The sequence below is a fragment of the Onychostoma macrolepis genome, chromosome 16 (assembly GCF_012432095.1).
Source record: "Onychostoma macrolepis isolate SWU-2019 chromosome 16, ASM1243209v1, whole genome shotgun sequence".
In the NCBI taxonomy this organism is placed as follows: Eukaryota; Metazoa; Chordata; class Actinopteri; order Cypriniformes; family Cyprinidae; genus Onychostoma; species Onychostoma macrolepis.
Window position 1 is genome coordinate 9060866 of NC_081170.1, and position 10394 is coordinate 9071259.

At 40.8% G+C, this 10394-nt stretch overlaps 1 protein-coding gene across 1 annotated transcript in view; it reads right to left on the minus strand.

Moving 5' to 3' along the window:
* trmt11 (tRNA methyltransferase 11 homolog) overlaps positions 1–5804 on the minus strand; it is a 47847-nt gene extending 42043 nt beyond the window's left edge. Inside the window, exon 1 of the mRNA XM_058747736.1 lies at positions 5693–5804. The gene's annotated coding sequence lies outside the window, so the exon portion shown is untranslated. The remainder of the gene's footprint in view (positions 1–5692) is intronic.
* Between the last annotated feature and the right edge of the window lie 4590 nt (positions 5805–10394).

The following is a 10394-nucleotide window of genomic DNA, read 5'->3' on the forward strand; positions in this document are numbered from 1 at the left end:
GAGGTTCGTGAGCGGGCACCGCCGCCTGAGCTTTGTGAGCGGGCACCGCCGCCTCGAGAGGTTCGCGAGTGGGAACCGCAGCCTCGGAGGAACTGTGAGCGGGCACCGCCGCCTCGAGAGGTTCGTGAGCGGGCACCGCCTCGGGAGCTTTGTGAGCGGGCACCGCCGCCGAGGAACTGTGAGCGGGCACCGCCTCGGGAGCTTTGTGAGCGGGCACCGCCGCCGGAGGAACTGTGAGCGGGCACCGCCGCCCGGTAGCTTTGTGAGCGGGCGCGGAGCCTTGTGAGTGGGTGCCGCCGCTCCCTCACCGACATCAGCGGAGGATCCTCACGCTGCGTCTCGGCCGGGCGGCAAAGAAAGACCCGAGACACTGGAAGTGGCTGGCACGATCCGAGGAGGTCTTGGAGCAACAGCCCAGATTGGGAGGGGCACCCTCCGCAGCTCCACCTCCTTCAAGTAGATGGCGTGGTCGACCATCTCCCAATAGGACCACGTATCTATCTCCCCAGCTCCTCCCGGTTGACAGGCTCATCCAGGCCCGCTAAAAACAGCTGGATGAGGTTGCTCCCTCTAATCCCCAGCTCCTGGCCTACCTCGAAGAGGTCTTGGCGTAATACCCAAAAGGCGATTGTCTTGTGGGCAAGGATGTGGCCCACTGGCTGGGGCCTGATTCCTCTGTCGACCAGGAGCTGGGTACAAGAAGATTCCCATTGCCGCTGAGTCTTCAAATGTCTCGTTCGTACTGTCACGGGTTGGGAGGAGCGAAGACTCAAGTGCTGGCAAAAGGAATCTTCTTTATTAACAAATTATAAAATAAACAAAACACAACTGAAACCACCCGAAGAAAAAGCCAGAGCAAACACAAGTACTGAAAACAAGACATACACGAGGCACAGGGCAGGCGTAAATAACAGGCATACCTGGCACAAAAGTGAGACGAGCGAGAGCAGAACAGAAAACACAGGGAGCTTAAGAAGGGACAGCAATCAGGAACACAGCTGGGGCAAATTAAACAATAATGAGGTGAGTGGAGTTTGGGGAATTGAATCCGGAGACAGTGACCTCTGGTGGTGAGAGGGAGCGTCGTGGACCCGGATTCATGACATTAATAAGCAGCAAAGTAGGAATTTTTGAGGGAAAAGTCGTAGTTAACAGTGAATAAGTGTTCCCTATTCTAAAGTGTTACCATATATATATATATATATATATATATATATATATATATACATTGCCCTCCACTAATATTGGCACCCTTGGTAAATATGAGCAAAGGCAGCTGTGAAAATAAATCTGCATTGTTTATCCTTTTTATCTTTCATTCAAAAAATTCACTAAATTCCAACCTATCATTGAAGTAAAACAATTGAAAGTGGGGAAAATCTCATTGTGAAATAAATGCTTTCTCTAGTTCATGTTGGTCACAATTAGTGGCACCCAATTATTGCAATGTCCTTTTCCCAGGGTAACAGCTCTGAGTTTTCTCCTATAATGCCTGAAGAGTTTGGAGAACACCTGATAAGAGATCAGAGACCATTCCTTCATACAGAATCTCTCCAGATCCTTCAGATTCACAGCTCCATATTAGTACTTCTTCTCTTCAGGCCACCCCACTCATTTTCTGTAAGGTTCAGGTCAGAGGACAGGGACAGCCATGGTAAAGATTCATTTTGTGCTCAGTGACCCATTTTGGTGTTTATTTTGATGTTTGTTTTGGATTGTTGTCCTGGTGGAAGATCCAAACACGGCCCATTATAAGATTTCTAACAGAGTCGGTCAGGTATTTATTTTTTATCTGTTGGTGTTTGATAGAATCCATGATGCCATGCATCTGAACAAGATGTTCTGGACCTCTGGCAGAAACATTAAAGATCCAGCAGTATATTTAACCGTGGACATGGGGTACTTTTTTTATCCCTGTTTGTACTAAACTCATCTGGTGGGTTTGTTGCCAAAAAGCTCTTTTTTCAGTTTCATCTGACCATAGAAGTCAGTGCCATTTGAAGTTCCAGTCGTGTCTGACAACTGAATTTGCTGGAGTTTGTTTTTGGATGAGTGAGGAGAATTTTCCTTGAAACCCTCCCGAACAACATGTGGTGATGCAGGGGATGTCTGATATTTTTTTTTTTAGGTTTCTGACCCCAAGACTCAAGTAATCTCTACAATTCTCCAGCTGTGATCCTTGGAGAGTCTTTGGCCACTCAAACTCTCCTCCTCACCGTGCATTAGGACGATATAGACACGTCCTCTTCCGGGCAGATTTTTAACATCTTTTGTTGATTGGAACCTCTTAATTATTACCCTGATGGTGGAAATGGGGATTTTCAATGCTTTAACTCTTTTCTTACAGCCACTTTCTATTTTGTGATGCTCAGCATTCTTGTTCTGCACATCAGAACTATATTCTTAGGTTTTACTCCTTGTGATGGATGATTAAGGGAATTTGGCCTTGTGTTCCTCATATTTATAATCCAGTGGAACAGGAAGTCATGGCTGGACAATTTCATGCTCCTGGTCACCCTGGTGTGCTAAAAATGTAAATATGAATGGGAATATACCTCAGAGATATTTTACTCATAAGAATTTCTAGGGGTGCCAATAATTGTGGCCAACATTCATTGGAGAAAAACATTTATTTCAACATGAGATTTTCTCCCCACTTTCAATTGTTTTACTTCAATGATAGGTTAGAATTTTGTGAATTTTTTGAGTGAAAGATCAAAAGGATAAACAATGCAGATTTATTTTCACAGCCGCCTTTGCTCATATTTATCAAGGGTGCCAATATTAGTGGAGGGCACAGTATATATATATATATATATATATATATATATATATATATACATATACATACAGTATTTAATGTTATCTGTGTTATATTTTATCTGCAACAACATTGTGAACAGCACAACAGTGAAACAAAATACATTTGGCCATTAACTGTTAAATGCATCATTATGCAAAAAAAAAAAAAAAAAACTGTTCTTTGCATGAAAGACCAATGACTGGCAGATCCACTTGCTACTTGTTTTCTCCAAAACGGTAGGAAGAATTGTGAAGGAAGTAGTGTAAATTTAATTATGAGGATGCCAACTGTGATTGACAGGCTGGTTTACAGCAACAGAATGCACGTAACTACACTAACTGCTACACACTCAAAAGTATTTTCTTCACAAAAAGAGTACATCATTTTTTAGCATAAAATAAGTAGGTAAATTGGGATGCAGAAGATGTATTCTCTGGAGCAGTGTTTCTTAATTCCAGTCCTCGCGTAACACCACTCTGCATATATTGTATGTCTCTCTTATTTAACACGGCTGATTTAGATAACCAGCTTGTTAGAAGAGACCTGTGTTCTAATCGACATGGTCCCTACACAGTGTTCTTTGCTCCCTACTCCCTAAGCACAGGAAATCTGTTGAAGTTTACTTCACTTCGGAACATTCACGGATTTGCACTACGCCACGGCCTGCAGCGTCTTCACATACAGACAAAACGTACTAAATGTGAAGTGTGACATAAAATACCTCTGTAAATATATACAATATAAATTCACGTCTCGCACACTTTAATGCCCTTTGAATGGAACATATACACTCCCTTTGAACTGCAATCATGGTGGAATATCCTGTGAAGTCCACTTAGCAGGGCACTTACAGTCAAATAGAACAAATGTCTGAAGAGATAAACGATACATACAAAATGTGTAGAGCCATGGTATGCAAGAACTGGATTTGAGAACCACTGCTCTATAGAGGCTAGCTGTTGAGTATACAGTGATTGTCAACCCGATCTCATGAAAATGCGTAGAAATAGTATGCCAAATAAAAATGAAAACTTGTGGTATTGATATGCAAAAATGGACTTTGGCGTGTATATGCTACGTGATGGGTAGGATTAGGGTTGTGGGGTAGATGCGTATCATACAGTATGTACACGAAAACTGCGTATCATATGCACACCAACAAATTTCGTATCATATGCACGCCAAACACGTTCGTATCATATGTACGCCAAGTCCATTTTTGCGTATCAATACCACAAGTTTTTGTTTTTATTTAGCATACTATTTCTACGCATTTTTATGGGACCATGCTCGTATATTATAAATATAACACATGCACTACATTCATGTTTTATATATTTGTCAATTTCTCTACAAAGCTGAGAGAAACTCAATGGTATGTTGGATGTTTTCTTATAGAAAAACAAAAATGTCATGGTTAAGTGGTCACTTTCTTTATTCAAATCTAATTGCGCTGGGCTCAGTTGCCGTGTACCAGTCATTTTTAAACAGTTTTAAAAGGCCAGTTCTCAGGATTTCCTTGGCCACCTACTTTGATAATTGCTTGTTACACAATATATCCACTTTATTGGAAATCACTTTGGTCCAAAAGTGTCTGCAAATATAAATGCATTCAGAGTACAGTTTGTCTCTTTGTGAGCAGCTGGAGAACCAGTGGATAAAATGGATGCTTCGCTCTTCCTCTACTCCGATAAGGGACTTCAGTGTTTAAGCACTCCATCTCAAGGACTTCATGAAGAAGATAACATACTGTTGTTTGTGGTTATTGTCAGTCTAAAAGTGGGTGAAAGCTCTGATGAAAAAGCCTCAAACGTTCTTTCAAAACACACTAAACAATAAATAAACTCTCTTTATGTCTTTGACAGTGCTATTGTTTCGTATGCCAAAGCTGTGTTAAACTGAAAGATGTCAGAAGTGGAAAACAAGACAAAAAGAATGAACATTTTCACTGTTGATTGTCAGCTCATGGAAGGTGTCTGGTCTAGAAGAGAGAGGTGTCTTAGCCATCTAATTGAGAAAAATTGCAGACCAGCAGCCTTTTCAAAATCACTTAGACATCGGATATAATTGTGAAGTTCATTCTTTCACAAGTCTCTCGGGTTCTGCGCACATAAATACAATAGTGCGAGCCGGGCCGTACTTTAAAACCTTGATTGCAATTAAGGTAAAGAAGTTGCTGGGGGAGGAGAAGAATCAAATCACTTTTTTTATCTCCTTTTGCTAAGAGGCTGTGGGCAGGTTGATGGGGTTGCCTTAACACACGGGATGTTTCAGAAGGCATACACATCTAAATTGGTGCATACTGGTTAGCATGACCCTGTTTGGTAAATGCCATTACTACACCTTTAGGCTATAAAAGGCATGTTTCTCTACTGATGGACATTCAAAATGTTTTCTGGTGAAACAATATTTTTTTATGTTACAGTAAGCATTATACCAATATTTTAATATGCATATGTAAGTAAGAAAAAATATACGTAAGGAATAATTGACGACGGGCCGTTGGATTATTAGAAAAATAATGCACACCCGAGGTGGTGATGTGGTCACGACGCGAAGCGGAGTGGCCGTTACACCTCGGGTTTGCATTATTTTTCTAATAATTCAATGGACCGAAGTCAATTATTCCGCTTATACTACGGTTGCCACACCTCAAGACATCGATCAGATGATATATTTCAAGGCATTCATCTAGTATTTCTACTTAAATCGCTATTGTGCGTAGGACTATTTCTTCCGCATTTCATCCAATGCCTCCGTTGCTAATTCCAAAACGTAATTTTAAACCTAGTAACGGAGGCTTGAGCCGTTGATAACAGATTAATGCAGTTAATACAGTTAATAACTAAGTTATGAGAGCGAGAGAGAGAGAGAGAGAGAGAGAGTTACCTCTGTGCGTCTCTCAATAGTGTTCGGCAGCAATGTCTCTAGTTATAGTGAAAATTAGTTCCTTTTGTTCACGAACAGCGCCGATGTTGTTACCTCGCGAGAAGTCATGTGATTTTTAAGTTGTTTACTGATAAAATTGTCAGAGTAGCGCTAACAACATTAGCGCGATGTATGTTAGTGTGTGTGCAAACTGTAACTGTTATGTATGTGCGGTCTGTGAGGGAGAGAGAGCGGGAGAGATAGAGTATGTGCTTTCCGTACATAATAAAGCGTAATTTTGTGGCAAAAACATGGACATTATCTGTCGTTTTTATCATATTGTTTACTATATTTATTTGTTTGGCCAGTGTCGTTGTGGGTCTTGGTTATTTTGCTGTTGTAAGACCTTTGAAATAACAAAAATCATTTGGCGAAGTGATATGCTCATGTAATGCGGTCAAGAGCTACCTGGAACTACATTCGCCATGCGTTTCCCTGAAAATAGTTGCACACCTTAGAAAGTTCGGCAGCCAATCAGATTCAAGCATTCAACGGCACCGTAGTATAAATGCTAAGAATGCACTCTAAAGAGTGTGCATTAACATATTTGAATCTTATATCATGAATCAGTATATATGTGATATTGGGACAATTGTTGAAACCTATAAAAATATATAAATTTTTTTTTTTTTTAAATAAGTCTCTTATGTAAAGTAAGACTGAAAAAGTGTGGAAATAATGTTTGTTTGGTTTTTTTTTGTTTTTTTTTTTTTTAATGAATACAAAATCAAAAGAAAAGCATTTATTTGACATAGTAATCTTTTGCACCATTATAAATGTCTTTATTGCCACTTTATATCAATTTCATGTGTCCTTTTTCACTATTAATTACCTAACTACCTAAAACTATTAATTTCTTTAAAAAATGTTAATGTATATACACTACCATATATACAGTATATATATACAGTATATATATATATATATGTACAGTGAGGAAAATAAGTATTTGAACACCCTGCTATTTTGCAAGTTCTCCCACTTAGAAATCATGGAGGGGTCTGAAATTGTCATCGTAGGTGCATGTCCACTGTGAGAGACATAATCTAAAAAAAAAAATCCAGAAGTCACAATGTATGATTTTTTAACTATTTATTTGTATGATACAGCTGCAAATAAGTATTTGAACACCTGTCTATCAGCTAGAATTCTGACCCTCAAAGACCTGTTAGTCTGCCTTTAAAATGGCCACCTCCACTCCATTTATTATCCTAAATTAGATGCACCTGTTTGAGGTTGTTAGCTGCATAAAGACACCTGTCCACCCCATACAATCAGTAAGAATCCAACTACTAACATGGCCAAAACCAAAGAGCTGTCCAAAGACACTAGAGACCAAATTGTACACCTCCACAAGGCTGGAAAGGGCTACAGGAAAATTGCCAAGCAGCTTGGTGAAAAAAGGTCCACTGTTGGAGCAATCATTAGAAAATGGAAGAAGCTAAACATGACTGTCAATCTCCCTCGGACTGGGGCTCCATGCAAGATCTCACCTCGTGGGGTCTCAATGATCCTAAGAAAGGTGAGAAATCAGCCCAGAACTACACGGGAGGAGCTGGTCAATGACCTGAAAAGAGCTGGGACCACCGTTTCCAAGGTTACTGTTGGTAATACACTAAGACGTCATGGTTTGAAATCATGCATGGCACGGAAGGTTCCCCTGCTTAAACCAGCACATGTCCAGCCCGACTTAAGTTTGCCAATGACCATTTGGATGATCCAGAGGAGTCATGGGAGAAAGTCATGTGGTCAGATGAGACCAAAATATAACTTTTTGGTCATAATTCCACTAAACGTGTTTGGAGGAAGAAGAATGATGAGTACCATCCCAAGAACACCATCCCTACTGTGAAGCATGGGGGTGGTAGCATCATGCTTTGGGGGTGTTTTTCTGCACATGGGACAGGGCGACTGCACTGTATTAAGGAGAGGATGACCGGGGCCATGTATTGCGAGATTTTGGGGAACAACCTCCTTCCCTCAGTTAGAGCATTGAAGATGGGTCCAGGCTGGGTCTTCTAACATGACAATGACCCGAAGCACACAGCCAGGATAACCAAGGAGTGGCTCTGTAAGAAGCATATCAAGGTTCTGGCGTGGCCTAGCCAGTCTCCAGACCTAAACCCAATAGAGAATCTTTGGAGGGAGCTCAAACTCCGTGTTTCTCAGCGACAGGCCAGAAAACCTGACTGATCTAGAGAAGATCTGTGTGGAGGAGTGGGCCAAAATCCCTCCTGCAGTGTGTGCAAACCTGGTGAAAAACTACAGGAAACGTTTGACCTCTGTAATTGCAAACAAAGGCTACTGTACCAAATATTAACATTGATTTTCTCAGGTGTTCAAATACTTATTTGCAGCTGTATCATACAAATAAATAGTTAAAAAATCATACATTGTGATTTCTGGATTTTTTTTTTTAGATTATGTCTCTCACAGTGGACATGCACCTACGATGACAATTTCAGACCCCTCCATGATTTCTAAGTGGGAGAACTTGCAAAATAGCAGGGTGTTCAAATACTTATTTTCCTCACTGTATGTATGTAGCCTATGTATGAAGAGTTTATTTGCAAAAACCGATCAACGCCACTTTAAAAAAATAAATAAATAAAAGAGCTGTTTGCCGTGCATTATTCTCCACATATAGCGCGATCTGAACCCTAAACTCGTTTTGTCAAAAAAGCCGGTACTCTCAAGGCATCGCGAGTTCACCTTTAACTGCAGAAGCCGACAAGGGCCCTTGTTGTTTGTGAACAGAAGCCGATAAATCCATTTTAGCGAAACAGCACGCTGAATTCAGGTCAGGTGACATGGCTACTTTCACTTAGAAAAGACGTGCTAGCTGAGAGGAGTTTCGTCAAAACTGACTAAAAGTGATCGAGGATGGATAATTTTGACGAACTTGATGAACCTGTGATATCTTCTTCAGGGCGTAAAAAGAAAATAAAAGCTGAAACGTTTTCACAGAGCCTTGTAAAAGCAGCGCGTTACAATGGTGAGGGAAAAGCTCCGTGTTTTGCGTGTAATCACATCCATACAGTCTATGATCACAACAACAACAACCTCTGTCAGGCATCTACATTAGCTTATCATCTGAGGAGTTTACAAAGATTAAACGAGTGTTTTTTTAAACTCTAAAACATGAAATGTCGAGTTATCAGCTTTTGCCAAAAAAAATGACTGTTGGAGTTATCTGCTTTTGCTATAAAACAAACGTTTAATATGTAAAAAAAAAACATACTTTCAATTAAGTTTAATTTAGTAAATTACCTTTATTTGTTTAAGTTATTATTACTTAATCAAAACAACTGCAGTTCGATTTATATTACTTGGAATGCGCAATAAAAAAACTAACAATATCTGAACAATATATATATATATATTATTGTAATCTCAGTTTTTTACCTGTATAAAAGACAACCTGTCCACAGAAGCAATCAAATCAATCAGGTTCCAAACTCTCCACCATGGCCAAGACCAAAGAGCTGTCCAGGGATGTCAGGGACAAGATTGTAGACCTACACAAGGCTGGAATGGGCTACAAGACCATCGCCAAGCAGCTTGGTGAGAAGGTGACAACAGTTGGTGCTATTATTCGCAAATGGAAGAAACACAAAATATCTGTCAATCTCCTTCGGTCTGGGGCTCCATGCAAGATCTCACCTCGTGGAGTTTCAATGATCATGAGAATGGTGAGGAATCAGCCCATAACTACACGGAAGGACCAGCTGGGACCATAGTCACCAAGAAAACATTTAGTAACACACTACGCCGTGAAGGACTGAAATCCTGCAGCACCCGCAAGGTCCCCCTGCTCAAGAAAGCACATGTACAGGCCCGTCTGAAGTTTGCCAATGAACATCTGAATGATTCAGAGGAGACCTGGGTGAAAGTCTTGTGGTCAGATGAGACCAAAATTGAGCTCTTTGGCATCAATTCAACTCGCTGTGTTTGGAGGAGGAGGAATGCTGCCTATGACCTCAAGAACACCATCCCCACCGTCAAACATGGAGGTGGAAACATTGTGCTTTGGGGGTGTTTTTCTGCTAAGGGGACAGGACAACTGCACCACATCAAAGGGACGATGGACGGGGCCATATACCGTCAGGGCCAGGGCATTGAAGCCAGCCAGGGCATTGAAAATGGGTCGTGGATGGGTATTCCAGCAGCATGACAATGACCCAAAACACACGGCCAAGGCAACAAAGGAGTGGTTCAAGAAGAAGCACATTAAGGTCCTGGAGTGGCCTAGCTAGTCTCCAGACCTTAATCCCATAGACAATTTGTGGAGGGAGCTGAAGGTTCGAGTTGCCAAACATCAGCCTCCAAACCTTAATGACTTGGAGAGTATCTGCAAAGAGGAGTGGGACAAAATCCCTCCTGAGATGTGTGCAAACCTGGTGGCCAACTACAAGAAACGTCTGACCTCTGTGATTGCCAACAAGGGTTTTGCCACCAAGTACTAAAGTCATGTTTTGCGAAGGGTTCAAATACTTATTTGACTCATTAAAATGCAAATCAATTTATAACTTTTTTTGAAATGCATTTTTCTGGATTTTTTTTTTTGTTGTTGTTGTTATTCTGAACCTACCATTAAAATTATAGACTGATCATTTCTTTGTCAAAATCAACAGGGGATCAAATATTTTTTTCCCTACTGTAT